The 22,184-nt window shown below is 42.0% G+C and overlaps 1 protein-coding gene across 1 annotated transcript in view; it reads right to left on the bottom strand.

Annotated features, from left to right (window-relative positions):
• UFC1 (ubiquitin-fold modifier conjugating enzyme 1) overlaps window positions 1-22,184 on the bottom strand; it is a 37,152-nt gene that overhangs the window by 4,508 nt on the left and 10,460 nt on the right. The window lies entirely within an intron of this gene.

The following is a 22,184-nucleotide window of genomic DNA, read 5'->3' on the forward strand; positions in this document are numbered from 1 at the left end:
GCAAACCTAGGAGTCTCTGCCCAAAGAATTAACACAGCGGGACTAGGGGGTTATAGTAAGTGCTAAGGAGCTGAGAGGTCAGAAAGACGTGTTTAGTCTAGCATAGACTTTTTTTTTTTTTTTTTTTGGGGGGGGGTAAGGGTGTCTGGAATTGTCCCCTCTAAGAAAGAAGCATGTCTCTATCTCTAGTGCGTGGCACACAGTAGGTACCTAGTAATCCTTTTGCATAATTTTGAATCTTCCAGTAGGTTTTTAAACCTAAACTCATTAATTTTGGCTTTAATTTACTGTTTATTCCGTTAATTTTTCCAGTTTGTAGCAATAATATGGGATCAGATTATTTTTTTATTTTTGAAGATATATTTTTATTGGATTCAGAGAGAGAGGAAGGGAGAGGGGGAGAGAGAAACATAAATGATGAGGATCATTGATCGCTGCCTCCTGTACATCCCCTACTGGGGATCTGTGACCTAGTTCATAGGTCCAAGCTCAACCACTGAGCAACATCCCAAGGGCTGGGATCAGATTCTATTCATCATCAAGTTCTATAGTCAATCGACAAATGTGATAAGTATATGTAATTTAAAAAAATATATAGTTTATTGATTTCAGAGAGGAGAGGGAAAAGAGAAACATCAATGATGAGAAATAATTATTGATCAGCAGCCTCCTTCACACTCCCTCCTAGGGACCACACCCACAACCCAGGCTGTGCCCTTGGCTGTAACCAAACCCGGAACCCTTCAGTCTGGAGGCTGACTGCTCTATCCACTGAGCCAAACCAACTAAGGCTTCCTTTTTCTCCCCTCCACCCAGCCTCAATCCCCCCCCCCCCAAATTTTCACCACACTGTTACCCCTGTCCATGGGCTATGCATATAAGTCTATAAGTTCTTTGGTTTATCTCTCCTCCTCCCCCACTCCTACATCAAATCATGTCAATCTGTTACATGCCTCCATACTTTAGGTTATATATTAATTTCTAATGGCTGAAAACTCCAGTACAATACTATATAATAAAAATAATATGCAAAGTGACCATATCTCCGCTATACCCACAAGTCACACCATGAGCCAATCAAGAGTGAGTATGTAAATTAACCCAACCAAGATGGCTGTGGCTACTGAGAGAGCAGGAGGCTTGGGTTTCCCCTGGCAATGGAGGAAGCCAAGCTTTCCACCCTTCCTGGTGGGCCCAGGCCTCCACTCAAGGCTACAAAGTTTCAATTATAGAAGATAAAATAAACCCCAGATACCAGGGTCTCCACTTGGGTCAATGGGGGTGGGGCGGGAGGGGAGAGAGATTGGCCAGCCTGCAAACTACCACAGGCTCCTTGCCTGGCTGTCCCACATCCCCAAAGGAACCCCCACCCTGATCCAGGACACCCTTCAGGGCAAACCAGCTGGCCCCCACCCATGCACCAGGCCTCTATTCTATCTAATAAAAGAGTAATATGCAGATTGACCATCATTTCAACACACAAGCTGGCTGCCCCTATGTGGTCAAAGATGACTGCCCCCATGTGGACACAAGATGGCCACCACAAGATGGCCAGCAGGGGAGAGTAATTGGGAGGGACCAGGTCTGCAAAGGAGGGCAGTTGTGGGTGATCAGGCCAACAGGAGAAGACAGTTGGGAGGGACAAGGCCTGCAAGGGAGGGCAGTTATAGGCGATCAAGGCTGCAGGGGAAAGCAGTTAGGGGTGACCACGATAGCAGAGGAGGGAAGTTTGGGGTGACTGGGCCTGCAGGGAAAGGCAGTTGGGGGGGGACACAGGCCTGCAAGGGAGAGCAGTTGGGAGGACTAGGTCTGCAGGGGAGGGCACTTAGAGGTAACCAAGCCTGCAGGGGAGGGCGGTTAGGGGTGACCAGACTTGCGGGAAGAGCAGTTAGGGGCAATTGGGCTGTCAGGGGAGTGGTTAGGAGGTGATCAGGTTGGCAGGCGAAGCAGTAAGGGGCAATCAAGAAGGCAGGCAGGCGAGTAGTTGGGAGCCAGCAATTCTGGATTGTGAGAGGGATTTCCCAAATTGGAGAGGGTGCAGGCTGGGTTGAGACACACCTCTCCGTGCACAAATTTTGTGCACCAGGCCTTTAGTGTTGAATAAAGAATGACAACAGACATCCTGTCTTGTTCTGATTTTAGGGGGAAAACATTGTCTTCCTTCATTAAGTATAAGTTCCTAAGTTCCAAGGGCCATTCCTCTGTTTCTGTAACTTGTTTCCTGAGCCAGGCTCACTTTTTTAAATTTTATTTAATAAATCTTTATTGTTCATATTATTACAAATGTTCCTCATTTTTGCCCCCTCCATTGCTCCCCTCCACCAGGTTCCCACCCCACCCTCTGCCCTTTCCCTACCTCCTACCGTCCTCATCCATAGGTGTTTTTGTTTAGACTCTTCCTGCACCTCCCACTCCCCTTTTCCCTGAGAATAATCAGTCCACTCCCCTTCCATACCTCTGATTCTATTATATTCAACATTTAATATTGTTCATCAGATTTTTTAATTCCCTCGGCTTTTAGTTTCACTTGTTGATAGTTAAGTATTTGTTGAACATAATTTTTATCTATATCTTCTTCCTCTTCCTAAAGAACCCCTTTCAGCAATTCATATAATTCTGGTTTGGCAGTGATGAACTCCTTTAGCTTTTTTTTATTTTTATTTGTGAAGCTCTTTATCTGGCCTTTGATTCTGATAGCTTTGCTGGGTAGAGTATTTTTGGCTGTAGGTTCTTGCTATTCATCACCTTGAATATTTCTTGCCATTCCCATCTGGCCTGCAGGGTTTCTGTTGAGAAATCAGCTGACAATTGCATAGGTGCTCCTACCTGCTTTGCTCTTGCTACTTTTAATATTCTCTCTTTGTCTTTTGCTCTTGGAATTTTAATTATGATGTGTCTTGGTGTGGTCCTCTTTGGGTTCCTTTTCTTTGGGGTTCTGTGCACTTCCTGGACTTGTAAGTCTATTTCTTTCCCCAGTTGGGGGAAGTTTTCTGTCACTATTTCTTCTGGTATTCTTTTGGTATCTTGCTTTCTCTCATCTTCTGGGACCCCCATAATTCTGATGTTGGTTTGTTTGAAATTGTCCCAGAGATTTCTTACACTATCTTCAACTTTCTGGATTTTCTTATCTTCTTGCTTCTGTGGAGGAGTGTCCTCTGGCTCTTTGTGTTCCGAATCTTTGACTTGATTCTTGTGATCTGCCATTCTGTTTTTAGGACTCTGTATAATATTTTTTATTTCAGACAATATATATTCTTTATTTCTAGTTGATCCCTTTTCATATCCTCATAGGTCTCGTTTATTTTATCGGCCTTTTCTAGGAAATTCTTGAAAAACCTTAAAACCGTGGTTTTGAACTCTATATCCAGTTGCTTCTTGTCCTCCATTTCTTTTGTTTGTGATCTGTTTCCTTGTCTCAGCATTTTCACAGCTTCCCTGAGTTGGTAGGGTGGCTTTGTGTGCTAAGGTGTCCTATATGGTTCAATGGATCAGCCTCCCAGTTACCTGAGGTGGACAGTCTTGGTGTAGCCCTTTGTGGGCTGTGTGTGCAGTCTTGTTGTTAAGCCTTGCTTGTTGTTGGTATCACTGGGAAGTGTTGATTTTAAAGCCAGTTGGCTATGAGGATCAGAAGTGTCTCAGCTAGGAGGGTTTCTGTATTCCATTTAAATAGGGCGGAGTCTTCGGGTGCCACAGCAAAGCTTTGGTGAACCCCCAAGATTGGTTGCAGGCATGCACACCTCTTTGGTATAGGGGCAGACAAGCTTTGGATTTCTGTCTGTCCCTCCCTTAGGAGAGTCCTATTTGCAGCGAATGAACGAGAAATCTAGCCACTGGAAGGGCTTCTGTGTTCCGCTTGGATGGGGCGAAGTCTCGGGGTGGTGCAAACAAACTTTATTCAGCCCCTCCCTATGAGGGTCTGGTTTCTGAGTCCCGCAGTAATGGCCGCTGGCTTCACACACCTCCGAGAGATCTTGCCCACTGCCTGACACTCTGGCCTCTCCCTGTCTGGGGCCGTCTATCAGAGCAATAGGGTGGTTCTGTTTTCCTCCCAAACAAGAAAGCTAGCCGCGCATTAGCTGTCCGCCCTCTCCACGCGCCAGGAGTAAGCTGGGATAGAAGACAGCCCCCCGTCTCCATACACCTCAAGCAAACCAGCAGCAAAGTCGTGTGGCTGCCTTTTCGCGCACACGCAGTTCTCCACATCTTCACAGTTCCTGAGGTTCAACGTGCCTTCTCTCTCCTTCCCAGATGGTAGAGCTTCCTCTCAGCCAGCCATCCGGCGCTTCAGGGCGTGTTCCCCCTGTTTTCCAGTTCTAAATTCAAATTTGTTGTGGTAGGCTGAATTCAGGTGTCTACCCTATGCTGCCATCTTGGTTTCTCCCAGGCTCACTTCTTCCATCTTTATAACTATCTAAATAAAACCTGTCCTTTAAAATTATAAAATTATGTGTGTGTGTGTGTGTTTATTAATTCCAAAGAGGAAGGGAGAGGAAGAAAGAGAGCAACATCAGTTATGAATCTTTGATCAGCTGCCTCCTGCACATCTATTCTGTGAATCCAGCCTGCAAATGAACTGGGCATGTGCCCTGACCAGGAATAAAACCATGACCTCCTGGTTTATAGATCAATGCTCAAGCACAGGGCCATGCATGCTGGACTCAACATTCCTTATAATATATGTGTGTGTGTGTGTGTGTGTGTGTGTGTGTGTATATATACATATAAAATATCTTAATAAATATATTAATAAATAAACATTATATATATAATATATATCTTAATAAAATAAATCTATTACCAGATTGAAGATATAAAATAATTAACCACTTACATGCAATAAACATTAATATTTCAATAAAAAGATTTAAAATAGAATATTACTGTAACTGTACTAACAATATATCACAAAAGTTGTAAGAAATATTTAAAAAAAAAACTGCAGAGGATCCAAGATGGCTGCGCCCAGGTGAACACCTAGCTGCAGCCGCACACAACAATTTCAATAAAATACAACTAAAATATAAAACGGACATTGCTCAGAACTAGAGGAAGGTTGACTGACTGGAAATTCTACAGTGAGAAGCAAGGAGAAAACCAGAAGGAGGTGCGGAGGAGCTGGAAAAGCCCAAGGTACGGAGACAAGGCGCGCGGAGGACGGAGCCGGAGAGGAGGGAGGCTGAGTGCCTGGCGGGCGTTCCCTAGCGGAAAGGAGATAAAACTCCAACTGTGCTGGGCCCCCGACTGCTCTGAACACCAGTTCTAGGCCAGACCCCGGGGACTCAGGCTCAGCCATAGGGAGCCGGGCTGTAAGGCGGAACCCTGGGGAAGCGGCAAAAGGAGGTCCCGGCGGTGCGCACACTGCGCACAGAGAAGGGACGGTCGGCTGTGCCGCGGGATTGCCCTGACGGGAAGGAGACTGGGGCTCCAGACTGCTCTGAACACCACCTCCAACTCCACTTCCAACTGAACTGAACCCCAATACCGGGCTCATTGGGGGGAGCATAGACTGTTTGGCAGCAGGCGAAAATCGAGGGCACCTTTCTCTCAGAGGCGCCGGCAGCAAGCACTGATGGACCCACATAGGGCGGGGCTGACGGAAGCCAAAGCTGCAGGCTCCACCCTGAAACCCCATCCCATCTGTAACTGCAAAATGAGACAACAAAATAGATCACAAACGAAAGAAATGGAGGACAAAAAGCGTCTGGATATAGAGTTCAAATCTACGCTTATAAGGTTTTTCAAGAATTTCCTAGAAAAGATGGATAAGGCCTATGAGGATATGAAAAGAGATCAACTAGAATTAATAAGGAGTCATCGAGAAATGATAAGGGATCAACAAGAAATAAAGAATACATTGTCTGAAATAAAAAATATTTTACAGAGTCCTAAAAACAGAAGGGAAGATCACAAGAATCAAGTAAAAAGATTTGGAACATAAAGAGCCAGAAGACACTCCTCCGCAGAAGCTAGAAGGCAAGAGAATCCAGAAAGTTGAAGATAATGTAAGAAACCTCTGGGACAACTTCAAGCGAACCAACATCAGAATTATTGGGGTCCCAGAAGATGAGAGAGAGCAAGATATCGAAAACATACTGAAAGAAATAGTGACAGAAAACTTCCCCCAACTGGGGAAAGAATTAGACTTACAAGTCCAGGAAGCGCATAGAACCCCAAACAAAAGGAATCCAAAGAGGACCACACCGAGATACATCATTATTAAAATTCCAAGAGCAAAAGACAAAGAGAGAATATTAAAAGAAGCAAGAGCAAAGAAGGTAGTAATCTATAAAGGAGCACCTATACTATTGTCAGCTGACTTCTCAACAGAAACCATGCAGGCCAGAAGGGAATGGCAAGAAATATTCAAGGTGATGAATAGCAAGAACCTACAGCCAAAAATAATCTACCCAGCAAAGCTATCACTCAGAATCGAAGGCCAGATAAAGAGCTTCACTAATAAAAAAAAGCTAAAGGAGTTCATCACTGCCAAACCAGAATTATATGAATTGCTGAAGGGGGTTCTTTCAGAAGAGAAAGTAAACAAAGATAAAAATTATGAACAACAAATACGTAACTATCAACAAGTGAATCTAAAAACCAAGGAAATTAAAAAAATCTGATGAACAATATTAACTATTGAATATAATAGAATCAGAGGTATGGAAGGGGAGTGAACTGACGATTCTTGGGGAAAAGGGGAGAGAGGGGCGTGGGAAGAGACTGAACATAAACTGTGCACCTATGGATGAGAACAATGGGGAGAGGGGAAAGGGCAGAGGGTGGGGTGGGAACCTGGTGGAGGAGAGCAATGGTGGGGGGGGGGGGGAAAGGAACATTTGTAATAATATGAACAATAAAAACTTATTAAAAAAATAAATAAAAATAAAAATAAAAAAACTGCAAATAACAGGATTACCTATTATATTCTAAAATATTCTTTTCCTATGGGTTTGAGTTTATGTTAGGTATTCATTATATTCCACAAAAGAGTGAGATCAAGTGATATTTATCTTTCTCCAACTGACTTACTTCACCTAGGATAATGCTCTACAGGTTGATCCATGGTATTTTAAATGATAAGAGTTTCTTCTTTTTTATAGCAGCGTAGTATTCCATTGTGTAGCTGTACCACAGTTTTTTAATCCACTCATCTGCTGATGGGCACTTAGGCTGTTGCCAAATCTTTGATATTGTAAATTGTGCTGCTATGAACATAGGGGTGCATATATCCTTTCTGATTGATATTTCTGATTCCTTAGGATATATTCCTAGAAGTGGAATTATTAGGTCGATGGGAGTTCCATTTTTAGGGTTTTTTTGGAAACTACATACTGTTGTTCTCCAGAGTGGTTGTACAGTCTGCATTCCCACGAGCAATGCAAGGGGATTCCTTTTTCTCTGCATCCTCACCCTCACATCTTGATTTGTTGATGATAGCCATTCTGATAGGTATGAGATGGTACCTCATTGTCATTTTGATTTGAGTCTCTTAGATGATTAATGACTTTGAGCATGTTTCCATATGTCTCTTGGCCTTCTGTATGTCCTCTTTTGAAAAGTGTCTATTTAGGTCCTTTGCCCATTGTTTTTTATTGGATTGTTTATTGTAGGAAGCAGTTATAGGGTTAAGCCTTGGACTGACCTGCTGGCAAAGTCACAAACAAGTCCCAATTTGGAGGGCACAGCCCTCTAAGCATAATTAAGCTTGATCTTGTAACTGCTCCCTAGATCTTTCCTGGGTAGCTAATGGGCTTTGGGAGGTGCAGCAAGTGCGGCCAAAACAAGTGTAACTTACAATAACATTGTAAATTACTGTTTACCCCCGATTATAAATAAAGCATTAGTCTGGATCTGTTCTGTGACCTTAGCAAGGTGCAGAAGATCCACCTAGACCCAGCTTATTCTCTTTGTCTTCTTCATCCTTCACCGGCCCTCCCTCAGGCTTGCTGAACTCTTGGCTGTGCTGGCGCAGCACAGTTTATTTTCCTTTTTTTAAGTTGAATGAGTTCCCTGGAAATGTTGGAGATTAAACCCTTATCAGTGATAACATTGGCAAATATCTTCTCCCATGCAGTGGGCTTTCTTCTTGTTGTGTGTATTTATTTATTTATTTATTTATTTAATATTTTATTGATTTTCCACAGAGAGGTAGAGGGATAGAGAGTTAGAAACATTGATGAGAGAGAAACATAGATCAGCTGCCTCCTGCCTCCTGCAAACCCCCTACTGGGGATGTGCCTGAAACCAAGGTACATACCCTTGACTGGAATCGAACCTGGGACCTTTCAGTCCACAGGCCAACAATCTATCCACTGAGACAAACTGTTTTCAGCTGTTTATTTTTTAAAAATACACACACACACACACACACACACACACATGCAAATTGTCCCCTTAACATTTATTTTGATGTAATTCCATTTGTTTTCTCGTTAGGAGCTGTACTGGTAGAGATATTTCTATGACATATGTCTGATATTTTGCTGCCTATGGACTTTTCTAAGATTTTTATGGTTTCCAATCTTGTGTTTAAGTTCTTTATCCATTTTGAGTTTATTTTTGTGTATGGTGTAAGTTGGTGTTCTAGTTTCATTTAAAAAATATATATATTTTATTGATTTTTCACAGAGAGGAAGAGAGGGACAAAGAGTCAGAAACATCGATGAGAGAGAAACATCGATCAGCCGCCTCTTGCACACCCCCCACTGGGGATGTGTCCACAACCCAGATACATGCCCTTGACCAGAATCGAACCTGGGACCCTTGAGTCCACAGGCCGACGCTCTATCCATTGAGCCAAACCAGTCTTGGCTCTATTTTCATTTTTGTGTATGCATGTATTTGTCCAATGTTCCCAACACCATTTATTGAAGAGCCTGTCTTGACTCCATTGTATGCTCTTGCTTCCTTTGTCTCCTGTTAATTGAACATAATGGCTTGGGTCAATTTCTGGGTTCTCTATTCTATTCCATTGATCCATATATCTGTTCTTGTGCCAGGCAGTTTTGAAAACAGTGGACTTGTAATATAGCTTTATATCTGGTATTGTGATCCCTCCACCATTATTCTTCTTTCTCAGGATTGCTGCGGCTATCAGGATCTTTTATTTATTCCATAGGAATTTTTGGAGAGTTTGTTCTCTGTGAAATATTCCATTGGTATCTTTTTTAAAAAAATATATTTTATTGATTTTGTACAGAGAGGAAGGGAGAGAGATAGTTAGAAACATCGATGAGAGAGAGTCATCGATCAGCTGCCTCTTACACCCCCCCTACTGGGAATATGCCCACAACCAAGGTACATGCCCTTGACCAGAATCGAACCCGGGACCCCTCAGTCCCCAAGCCGACACTCAATCCATTGAGCCAAACTGGTCTCGGTTTTTTTTTTTTTTTTTTTTTTTAAATATATTTTATTGATTTTTTACAGAGAGGAAGGGAGAGAGATAGAGAGCTAGAAACGTTGATGAGAGAGAAACATCGACCAGCTGCCTCTTGCACACCCCCAATCGGGGATGTGCCTGCAACCAATGTACATGCCCTTGACCAGAATCGAACCTGGGACCTTTCAGTCCGCAGACCGACGCTCTACCACTGAGCCAAACCGGCTTCGGCTCCATTGGTATCTTTATGCCGCACATGTGTCAAACACAAGGCCCGAGGGCCAAATCCGTCCTGCCAGGCCTTGCAATGTGGCCCGCACCGCGCTGTCATCACTGCACTCCGCTGCGTTTCCATCACAATGACAGTTTATGACTGTTCAGTAAACCATTCGGCCCGCGATTTAGGCTGGATTTTAGATTTTGGCCCCTTCTCTGATTGAGTTCGACACCCTTATGGGGATTACATTGAATCTATAGATTGCTTTGTGAAGTATGGACATTTTATAATAATAATGTTGATTCTACGAATCCATGAACACAGTATATTCTTATTTGTTTATGTCTTCCTATATCTTTTTCAATGTCTTATAGTTTTCCAAATGCAAGTCTTTTATCTCCTTAAGTTTATTCCTAGGTATTTTTTTGTTGCAATGGTAAATGGGACTTTTTTTTTTTTAGTTTCTCTTTCTGTGAGTTCATTATTGGTGTATAAAAAAACCCATAGATTTCTGAGTGTTAACTTTGAATCCTGCTACATTGCTGAATTCATTTATTAAGTCTAGTGGTTTTCTGATGGAGTCTTTGGGGTTTTCTTTGTACAATATCACGCCATCTGCAAATACTGACAGTTTTATTTTTTCTTTTCCAATTTGGATGCCTTTTATTTCTTCTTTTTGTCTGATCTCTATGGCTAGCACTTCTAGTACTATGCCGAACAGGAGTGGTGAAAATGGGCATCCCTGTCATTTTCCTGTTTTCAGGGGAAATGGTTTTAGTTTTTCCCATTTAGTATGATGTTGGCTGTAGGTTTGTCATATATGGCCTTTATTATGTTGAGATATGCCCCCTCTATTCTCACTTTGCTGAGAGTTTTTATAAAAAATGGGTGTTGGATTTTGTCAAATGCTTTTTCTATGTCTATTGATATGATAGATCATTAATCTATTGTCAGGTGACTTATCATTAATATGATAAATCATTAATCTATTGTCATGTGATTTTGCCTTTCAGTTTGTTTATGTGATATATCATATTTATTGATTTGAAAATATTGTACCCGCCTTGCATCCCTGGAATAAATCACGCTTGATCATGGTGTAAGATCTTTTTAATATATTGCTGGATACAATTTGCTAACATTTTGTTGAGGATATTAGCATCTAGGTATATTCATCAGGAATAAGGGCCTGTTGTTGTTGTTATTATTATTATTTTGGTAGTGTCTTTATCTGGTTTTAGAATTAGGGTAATGCTGGCCTCATAAAAAGAGTTTGGAAGTGTTCCTCCTCCTTGGATTTTCTAAAATAGTTTGAGGAATATAGGTGTTAGTTCTTTGAAAGTTTGGTAAAACTTCCCTGTGAACCCTGGAGACCTGGGATTTGTTTGGTGAGAGTTTTTTGATTACTGCTTTTATTTAATCAGTTGTTATTGGCATATTCAGTTTTTCTGATTTTTCCTGATTCTGTTTTGGGAGATTGTATTTTTCTAGGAATTTGTCTATTTCATCCACACTGTCCAGTTTGTTGGCATATAGTTGTTCATGGTATTTTCTTACATTCGTTTGTATGTCTGTGGTGTCAGTGATTACTCCTCCACTTTCATATCTCATTTTGTTTGGTTCCCCACTCTTTGTTTCTTGATGATTCTGGCTAATGGTTTATCAATTTTGTTTATCCTTTCAAAGGACCTGCTTTGGTTTCATTGATTTTTTTTTTTTTTTTTTTTTTTTTTTGGTCTCTATGTTATTTATTTTTGCTCTAATCTTTATTATTACCCTCTTTGTATTTACTATGGGCTTTTTTTGTTGTTCTCTAATTTTTTATGTTGTAGAGTTAAATAATTTATTGCTGATTTCCTTTGTTTTTTGAGGTATGCCAGTAGTGCTATGAACTTCCCTCTCAGGAGTGTTTTTGCTGTCAAACCTGGGACCTTTCAGTCTGCAGGCTGACGCTCTATCCACTGAGCCAAACCAGTTTCGGCTCTAGTTTTTTTATATACACTGAGTGGCCAGATTATGATGATCTCTGAACACATAATAATCTGTCCCAAAGATTTGGGGGTTTTGTGTTTATTTTCATTTGTTTCTAGGAACTTTTTGATTTCTTTCTTGATCTCATTGGTAATCCATTCACTGTTTAATAACATGCTATTTAGTTTCCATGTGTTTGAATGTTTTGAGGAGTTTTTACTTTAGTTAATTTCTAATTCATTCCACTGTGATCTGAAAAGATACTTCATATGATTTCAATCTTCTTAAACTTATAGAGACTTGTTTTGTTTCCTAACATGTAGTCTATCTTTGTGAATGATCCAAGTGCACTTGAGAACATATATTCTACTGTGTTGCGGTGAAATGTTCTATAAATGTAAATCAAATCCATCTGATCCCGTGTGTCTTTGTGTCTCTGTTTCCTCAAGCTTTAGTCTGGAAGATCAATCCAGTGAAGCCAGAGGGGTGTTAAAGTCCCCTTCTATGACTGTATTGTTGTCAATCTCTCCCTTTAAGTCCTCTAGTTTTATATATATGTATTTAATTGATTTCTTACAGAGGAAGGGAAAGGGATAGTTAGTAACATCGATGAGAGAGAAACATCAATCAGCTGCCTCCTGCAAACCCCCTACTGGGGATGTGCCCAAAACCAAGGTACATGCCCTTAACCAGAATCAAACCTGGGACCTTTCAGTCTGCAAGCTGACGCTCTATCCACTGAGCCAAACCAGTTTCGGCTCTAGTTTTTTTTATATACACTGAGTGGCCAGATTATGATGATCTCTGAACACATAATAATCTGGCCACTCAGTGTATAACCTATATAATAAAAAGCTAATATGCAAATTGTACCCTCGACCAGGAGTTAGACCAGCAGGCAGCTGGCCAACCACCCATGTACCCTTGCCCTATTTAGGCTGGCCAGACCCCACCCATACACAAATTCATTCACCAGGCCTCTAACACACACACACACACACACACACACACACACACACACACACTCACACTAGAGGCCCGATGCATGAAATTTGTGGACGTGTGTTTAGTGTGTGTCTGTGTGTCCCTCAGCCCAGCCTGCACCCTCCCCAATCTGGGACCCCTTGAGGGATGTCCAACTGACAGTTTAGGCCCAAAGTCAGTATGATCAGGCCTAAACAGGCAGTTGGACATCCCTTTCACAATCTAGGACTGCTGACTCCCAACTGCTTGCCTGCCTGCCTTCCTGATTGTCCCTAACCGCTTCTGCCTGCCAGCCTGATCACCCCCTAACCATTCCCCTGCCAGCCTTATTGCCCCTAACTGCCCTCCCCTGCAGGCCTGGTCCCCCCCAGCTGCTCTCTCCTGTAGGCCTGGGTCCCCCAAACTGCCCTTTCCTGCAGGCCTGGTCACCCCCAACCTCCCTCCTCTGCCAGTGTGGTTACCACTAACTGCCCTCCCCTGCAGGCTTGATCGCCCCCAACTGCCCTCCCTTCCAGGCCTTGTCCCTCCCAACTGCCCTCTCCTGCTGGCCTGATTGCCCACAACTACCCTCCTTTGCAGACCTTGTCCCTCTCCTGCTGGCCATCTTGTGAAGTGACAATTTGCATATTACTCTTTTATTAGGTAAGATAGAGGCCTGGTGCATGGGTGTGGGTTGGTTTGCCCTAAAGGGTGTGGGTTCCTTTAAGGAGTGGGGTGGCCTGGGTGAGGGGCCTGTGGTGGTTTGTAGGCCAGCCATGCCTCTCAGCTACTCAAGTGGAGGCCCTGGTATCTGGGATTTATTTATCTTCTATAATTGAAACTGTGCAGCCTTAAGTGGAGGCTAGGGCAGGCCAGGGCAGGTGGAAAGCTTGGCTTCCTCCATTCCCAGAGAAACCCAAGCCTCCTGCTTGCTCAGCGGACACAGCCATTTTGGGGGGATTTATTTATCTTATATCATTGAAAGTTTGTAGCCTGGAGTGTAGTTCATGACCAGCTAGGGTGTATGGGAAGCTTGGCTTCCTCCATCTCAGGGGAAACCCAAGCCTCCTGTTCTCTCCAGCTCCATGGCTGCCAAAATTTTTGTTGGTATTTATTGTCTATAATTGAAACTTTGTAGCCTTAAATGTAGTCCACAGCTGGCTAGGGTGTATGGGAAGCTTGGCTTCCTCTATTGCCAGGGAAACACAAGCCTCATGCTAACTCTGTGGCCGTAGCCATCTTTGCTGGGTTAATTTGCATACCCGCTCCTAATTGGCTGGTAGGTATAGTGGAGGTACAGTAAATTTGCATATTGCTCTTATATTAGATAGGATAGAATGGCCAGATTATTATGCTTTCTGAAAGCATAATAATCTGGCCACTCGGTGTATTTAGGTGCTCCTATATTGGGTACATACGTGTTTCCCTTTGGTATTACCGTATTTTTTGGACCATAAGACACTCCGGACCATAAGACGCACCAGTTTTTAGAGAAGGGAAATGAAGAAAAAAAGATTCTGAAACAAATAGTGTCCTAAAATATTTTATGTGCATTAAAACCCAACATCACACTCATAAACACATGTAATCAACCCTGTAAAGTAAACAGCAGCATTTAGAAACATTTTAGAGCCGGGCAAGCACACAGAGACCACACAGAGCCGGGCAAGTAAAAAAACTTTTTTTTTAAAGTATATGTGTAGGCTATATTTGGACCATAAGACGCAGGGACTTTTTCCCCCCACTTCTGGGGGAAAAAAAGTGCGTCTTATGGTCTGAAAAATACGGTATGTAGTGACTTTTTAAAAATATATATTTTATTACAAAACTCTGGGGAGGGAGGGTATGTAGGGGGGGCAATGTTAAAATATGTACACAGATAATAATTTAATAAATAAAAAAATTTAAAAAAGGCAACCTAAAAAAATAAATAAATAAAAATAAAAATAAATATTTTATTGACTTTTTTTTTTTTTTTTTTTACAGAGAGGGAGAGGGATAGAGCCAGAAACATTGACCAGCTGCCTCTTGCACACCCCCCACTGGGGATGTGCCTGCAACCCATGTACATGCCCCTGACCAGAATCAGACCAGGGAAACCTCAGTCTGCAGACCAAAGCTCCATTCACTTTCAGCATGGAGTGACTTTTTTTTTTTTTTTTTTTTTAATGTAGTGATATTTGTTGTCTCTTGTGATGGCCTTCATTTTAAAGTCTATTTTATCAGATATGAGTATTGCTACTCCAGTTTTTTCCTTCCATTTGCATTAAATAATTTTCCCATCTCTTCACACTCTTTTGTTTTGAGGTAGGTCTCTTGTAGATAGCATAAAGTTGGGTCATGTTTTTCTATTAATTCAGCTACCCAACACCTTTTGATTGGAGCATTTAGTCCATTTACATTTACGATTATTGATTGGCAGTTATTTATTGCCATTTAAATTCTGTATATCTAGGTTTCTATTTCTTCTTCTGATTACAGTAATCCCTTTAGCATTTCTTATAATGCTTACTTGGTGGTGATATACTTCTTTAGACTTTTTTTTTTTTTTTTTGGAAGCTCTTTATTTGACCATCTATTTTGAATGATACCTTATTGGATATAGTAATCTTGTTCTCAGATCCTTGGTTTCCATTACCTTGAGTACTTCATGTCATTCCCTCTGGCCTGTGGAGTTTCTGATGAGAAATCAGGTGTCAGCCTTAATGGAGCTCCTTTGTTGGTAACTGTGAGATAGCACAGTACTTGCTTGGAAAGTCTGTAAGGAGGATTCTCTGAAAGTTTGGAGGCCTCTAGGGGGACTTTGCCGAGGGCAACAGATCCTGCCTTGACTTTTGCAAATAAGTCTGAGCCCTCAGGTGTTTTGCTGGAAATCTTTTATGTTTAGAATTTACCTTACTTAAAGGACACTACAGATGCATGTATTTTTTCAAGGATTCTTACCCTGCTGATAGTATCTAATAGTTAATTTTAGTTCAAGCTATTGTTACAATAAAAGCCTAAGTAGGCAGGCAAAAAGGGATGTCTGAATTTTTTAACCATGACATCCCTTAACCCACTCTTTCACAGAAACATGTCAGAGTAATCATTTATCCACCACTCAGGGTCTGATGGTCAGCTCCTACAGGTTTTTGTTTGTTTGTTTTTTTCCCCCCTCTTGCTGGCTTTAGGATTCTCTCTTCTTTAATTTTTTGCCTTTTAATTATGATGTGTCTGAGCATGGATTTATTTGGGTTCTTGCCACTTTAACTTGACATTTTTATTTTATTTTATTTATTTTTTAAATAAATCTTTATTGTTCAGATTATTACAAATGTGATCCTCTTCCCCCCTTCAATTGCTCCCCTTCACCAGGTTCCCACCCCACCCTCTGTCCTTTCCCCATCCCCCATTGTCCTCATCCATAGGTGCAGAGTTTTTGTTCAGTCTCTTCCCACAACCCCACTTCCCTTTTCCCTGAGAATCGTCAGTCCACTCCCCTTCCATACCTCTGATTCTATTATATTCACCAGTTAATATTGTTCATCAGATTTTTAAATTCCCTTGGTTTTTAGATTCCCTTGTTGATAGCTACGTATTTGTTGATCATAATTTTTATCTTTATCTTCTTCCTCTTTCTAAATAACCTCCTTCAGCAATTCATATAATTCTGGTTTGGTGGTGATGAACTCTTTTAGCTTTTTTTTATTTGTGAAGCTCTTTATCTGTCCTTTGATTCTGAGTGATAGCTTTGCTGGGTAGATTATTTTTGGCTGTAGGTTCTTGTTATTCATCACCTTGAATATTTCTTGCCATTCCCGTCTGGCCTGCATGGTTTCTGTTCAGAAATCAGCTGACAATCTTATGGGTGCTCCTTTATAGGTCACTACCTGCTTTTCTCTTGCTGCTTTTAATATTCTTTGTCTTTTGCTCTTGGAATTTTAATTATGATATGTCTTGGTGTGGTCCTCCTTGGATTCCTTTTGTTTGGGGTTCTTCGGGCTTCCTGGACTTGTAAGTCTATTTCTTTCCCCAGGTGGGGGAAGTTTTCTGTCACTATTTCTTCTAGTACTCTTTCGGTATCTTGCTCTCTCTCTTCTGGAATCCACATAATTCTGATGTTGGTTCGCTTGAAATTGTCCCAGAGGTTTCTTACACTATCTTCAACTTTCTGGATTCTCTTATCTTCTCCCTTCTGCAGAGGAGTGTCCTCTGGCTCTTTGTGTTCTAAATCTTTGTCTTGATTCTTGCTATCTTCCAGTCTGTTTTTAGGACTTTGTATAATATTTTTTATTTCAGACAATGTATTCTTCATTTCTTGTTGATCCCTTATTATTTCTAGTTGCTCCCTTTTCATATCCTCATAGGTCTCATTTATTTTATCGGCCTTTTTTAGAATATTGTTGAATAACCTTATAACTAGTTTTGAACTCAATGTCCAATCTTTTCTTTTCCTCCATCTCCTTCGTGTCCTTCTTTTTGTCTGCATTTTAGTTGTTTCCCTGATTTGATGGAATAGCTTTGTGTGCTAGGTGTTCTGGTAGAGCCCAGTAGCACAGCCTTCCCAGTTACCTGCAGTGGACAGTCTTGGTGTAGCCCTTTGTGGGCTGTGTGTGCAGTCTTGTTGTTAAGCCTTGCTTATTGTTGGTATCACTGGGAAGCGTTGATCTCCAAGCCAATTGGCTGTGAGGATCAGCAGTGTCTCAGCTAGGAGGGTTTCCGTACTCTGCTTGAATAGGGCGGGGTCTCGGGGTGGTGCAGACAATCTTTGGTTCCCTGTCAGTCTCGCCTTAGAAAAGTCCTGTTCGTGGAGAGTTTTGGAAGATTGGTTGCAGGCACGCGCACCTCTTTGGTAAAGGCACAGACAAGCTTTGGATTCCTGCAAGTCCCTCCTTAGAGAAAGCCAGCCTCTGGGAGAGCTTCTGTGCTCAGCCACAGGTAGGGCGGAGTCTCGGGTTGGTGCAGACAAACTTTGTTTTCCCTTCGGCTCCTCCCCAAGTCCCGCAGTAATGGCCTCTGGCTTCACACACCTCCAAGAGATCTCTGCCCACTGCCTGACAGTCTGGCCTCTCCCTGTCTGGGGCCATTTATCAGAGCAATAGGGTGATTCTGTTTTCCTCTCGGACAAGAAAGCCAGCCGCGTTAGCTGTTCGCCCTCTCCGCGCCAGGAGTAAGCCAGTAGCGAACTCAGCCCGGCCCGCCCTCTCTGCATGCAGGGAGTAAGCCAGCAGCAATCTCGGTCCGGCCCTTCCTCTCCGCACCAGGATTAAGCCAGCGCCTTTTCGCGCACACAGTTCTCCGTACCTTCACAATTCCTGAGGTTCAGCGTGCCTTCTCTCTCCTTCCCAGATGGCAGAGCCTCCTCTCAGCCAGCCATCTGGCGCTTCAGGGCAATGCCTCCCCTGTTTTTCAGTTCTAAATTCAAATTTGTTACTGTAGGCTGCATTCGGGTGTCTACCCTATGCCGCCATCTTGGTTTCTCTCTAACTTGACATTTTTAATTTTTAAAAATAAGATTAGGGATATTTTCTGCCATTATTTCTTTAAATATCTTCTCTATGCCTGTCTCCCTATCAGCCTCTTCTGGCACACTTGCTATTCTAATATTGTTACGTTTCAAGTTGTCCCACAGCTCCCTTAAGTTGTCCTCCTGTTTTGTTTTGAATATATATTTTATTGATTTTTTTCAGTGAGGAAGAGAGGATAGAAATATTGATGAGAGAGAAACATCAACTCCCACCAGGGATGTGCCAACAACCAAGATAGAAGCCCTTAACTGGAATCTAACTTGTGACCCTTCAGTCTGCAGGCTGATACCCTATCCACTATGCCAAACTGGCCAGGGCTGTCCTCCTATTTTTAAATTAATTGAGATTTTCAACCCTGTCTTCTAATTCACTGATTGAATCCTCATCTTCTCCTAATCTGCTCTGTATTCCTTCCAATGTGTTATTTTTTATCTCAGACTGTTCTTTTTCATAGTTACTGTATCTTTTTCCATGCTGTTGAGCATTTTTACCATCATTACTCTGAACTCTGTTTCAGATAAATTTCTAATCTCTACTTCATTTATCTCCTTTTCTGGAGAATTCCTTTTTCTCTTTTTTAAAAAAAAGCCCCAAAGAATGGGAAAAGTTTTAAAATATATTTTATTGATTTTTTTACAGAGGGGAAGGGAGAGGGATAGAGTTGGAAACATCAACGAGAAACATGGATAAGCTGCCTCCTGCCTTCCCCCACTGTGGATATGTCCACAACCAAGGTAGATGCCCTTGACCGGAATTGAATCTGGGACCCTTTTGTCCATAGTTAGATGCTCTATCCACTGAGCCAAACCAGGTAGGGTAGTGGTCAGCAAACTGTGGCTCATGAGCCACATGCGGCTCTTTGGCCCCTTGAGTGTGGTTCTTCCACAAAATACCATGTGTGGGTGCGCACGTACAGTGCGATTGAAACTGGCCCACGCACAGAAGTCAGTTTTCGGCTCTCAAAAGAAATTTCAATTGTATTGTTGATATTTGGCTCTGTTGACTAATGCGATTGCTGACCACTGGGTTCAGGCACCTGGAGAATTCTCCAGTTCTTTCATTTAGGGGGTTGTTTTTGTCTAATTTTGGCTTTCTGTTTGGATTTGTGACTGTATTAGATAGATCCTCTACACCCCTCAATCTCTAGTGCAGGACAGTGTCAAAGGCTGTTTCTGACTAATTAGATCAGGCAAAGACTCAAAGCCTCCAGCGTCTGCCTCTGTTTACAGATAAAATTGACTAGAATGCTCCCCCTCCCCCCACAATTGGACAGCTGCTTCTGCCTGGACGTTGTTATTTTTAATCTCTTAAGTGTCCTCAGGGTAAGGTGTTTTCTAATAGGGTATGTGAAATATCTCCCTCCCCACCCCCCCCAGGCAAATGTCTATCTGAAAAAAATGTCCTCCACTGCATGAGGGAATGACTTAGCCCAGGAAACTTGGGGTGTCTGCCTTCTGAGCTCTACCCCTTGAGTCTCCAGTATTAGTTCCTGCTCTCACACTCCAGCCCACTTTACCCTCCCTCTGCTAGAGCACAAGTGGTGGATAGTTCCACAGGGAATTTCGTGCATTGGCCCTTTAACAGAGTGCCTGCATTTTCAGCTGTTACTCTCTGGCAGACAGCACCCTGCTGGTTTTCATACCAGATGTTATGTGGATACCCTCTTGTTTTTGGTGTTCTCTGCTGGGGCCCATCTTGGGGATTAGATTCCGGAGTTCTCAGTGGCAACCCCTTAGCTGAGATCTCTCTCCAGGACTTTAGATACTGTCTGTTGGAGCCTGGCCAGCCCTTTTTCACCTCTGCCCCTTCTACCAGTCTCTATGAGGTCTCCACTTTCAGTACTCGGGTGTCAGGGTTCTCTACTGAGTTTTTTCTTTCTATTTTCCCTCATTTTTTTTTAAATTAAGATATTATATGTGTAGATATCTTACCATTGCCTTCCCCCTCCCAGACATGCCCTCCCTCCCCAAAGTTTTGCGTCCATTGGTTATACTTATATGTATGCATAAAGTCCTTCGGTTGATCTCTTATCTCCTCCACATCTCCCTACCCTCCCTGCTGTAAATTGACAGTCTGTTTGTTGCTTTACTGTCTGTGTATCTATCTTTTTGTTCATCAGTTTATAACATTCTTTATTATCCATAAATGAGATCATGTGGTGTTTTTCTTTCATTGATTGGCTTATTTCACTCAGCATGATGTTCTCCAATTCCATCCAGGTTGCTGCAAATGATAAGAATTCCTTTTTTATGGCAGCATAGTTTTCCATTGTGTAGATGTACCATAGTTTTCTGATCCACTCATCTGCTGACAGGCATCTAGGCTGTTTCCAAATCCTAGCTATTGTAAATTGTGCTGCTATGAACATAGGGATGCATATTTCCTTTCTGATTGGTGTTTCTGGTTTTTTAGGATATATTCCTAGGAGTGGGATTACTGGGATGAATAGGAGTTCCATTTTCAGGTTTTTTTTTTTTAGGAAACTCCATACTATTCTCCACAGTGGCTGCACCAGTCTGCATTCCCACCAGCAGTGCAGGAGGGTTCCTTTTTCTCTGCATCCTCACCAACACTTGTTGTTTGTTGACAGCCATTCTGACAGGTGTGAGATGGTACCGCGTTGTTTTGATTTGCTTCTCTCGAATTATTAGTGACTTTGAGCATTTTTTCATGTGACTCTTGGTCTTCCACCTGTCTTCTTTTGAAAAGATTCTATTTAGGTCCATTGCCCATTTTTTTTTATTGGAACATTTATCTTCCTTTTATTAAGTTGTATAAACTGTCTGTAGATGTTGGAGATTAAACCTTTATCAGTGATAACATTTGCAAACAGGATGTTTTTTCTGTATTTCAGTTGTAATACTAGTTTGTTTCTGGGAGCATGTCTGTGTAGCATCCACTTGCTCTATCACCATTTTTAATCAACTGTCCTTTATCATTTGAAAAAAACACACAAAACTATACATTCCCCCATACGTTTCAACACATATTTTTAGTATCATTTAGTTCTAAAAATATATATATATAAATCTTTATTGTTCAGATTACAGGTGCTCCCCCCCCCCATAGCTCCCCTTCACCGATTCCCCACCCCACCCTATGCCCTTACACCCTGCCACTGTCTTCATCCATAGGTGTAAGATTTTTGTCCAATCTCTTCCCTCACCCCTCAAACCCCTTCCCCTGAAAATTATCAGTCCAGTCCCTTTCTATGTCCCTGATTCTATTTTATTCACCAGTACATTCTGTTCTTTAGATTTTTTTATTCACTTGATTTTAAAATATATTTTATCAATTTTTTACAGAGAGGAAGGGAGAGAGATAGAGAGCTAGAAACGTCGATGAGAGAAACATCGACCAGCTGCCTCTTGCACACTCCCTACCGGGGATATGCCCGCAACCAATGTACATGCCCTTGACCGGAATCGAACCTGGGATCTTTCAGTCCGCAGACCGACGCTCTACCACTGAGCTAAACTGGCTTTGGCTTCACTTGATTTTTAGATTCACTTGTTGGTAGGTATCTATTTGACGTCTTTTTGTTCATAGTTTTTACCTTTACCATTTTCTTCTTCTTCCTCTCCTTAAAGAATACCCTTCAGCATTTCATGTAATCCTGGTTTGATGGTGATGTACTCCTTTAGCTTTTTCTTGTCTGTGAAGCTCTTTATCTGACCTTCAATTCTGAATGATAGCTTTGTTGGGTAAAGTAATCTTGGTTGTAGGTACTTGCTCTTCATCACTTTGAGTATTTCTTGCCACTCCCTTCTGGCTTGCATAGTTTCTGTTAAGAAACCAGCTGACAGTCATATGGGTACTCCCTTGTAGGTAACTGTTTTTCTCTTGTTGCTTTCAAGATTCTCTCTTTTGTCTTTTGCCCTTCGCACTTTAATTATGATGTGTCTTGGTGTGGTCCTCTTTTGGTTCCTCTTGTTTGGGATTCTGTGTGCTTCCTGGACTTGTAAGTGTATTCCTTTCACCAGGTAGAGAAAGTTTTCTGTCATTATTTCTTACAATAGGCCTTCAGTATCCTGCTCTCTCTTACTTATGGCACCCAAAAAATCCTGATGTTGGTACGCTTAAAGCTGTCCCAGAGGCTCCTTACACTATCCTCACACTTTTGGATTCTTCTTTCTGACACTCT

The sequence above is a fragment of the Pipistrellus kuhlii genome, unplaced genomic scaffold (assembly GCF_014108245.1).
Source record: "Pipistrellus kuhlii isolate mPipKuh1 unplaced genomic scaffold, mPipKuh1.p scaffold_m20_p_121, whole genome shotgun sequence".
NCBI classification, from domain to species: domain Eukaryota; kingdom Metazoa; phylum Chordata; class Mammalia; order Chiroptera; family Vespertilionidae; genus Pipistrellus; species Pipistrellus kuhlii.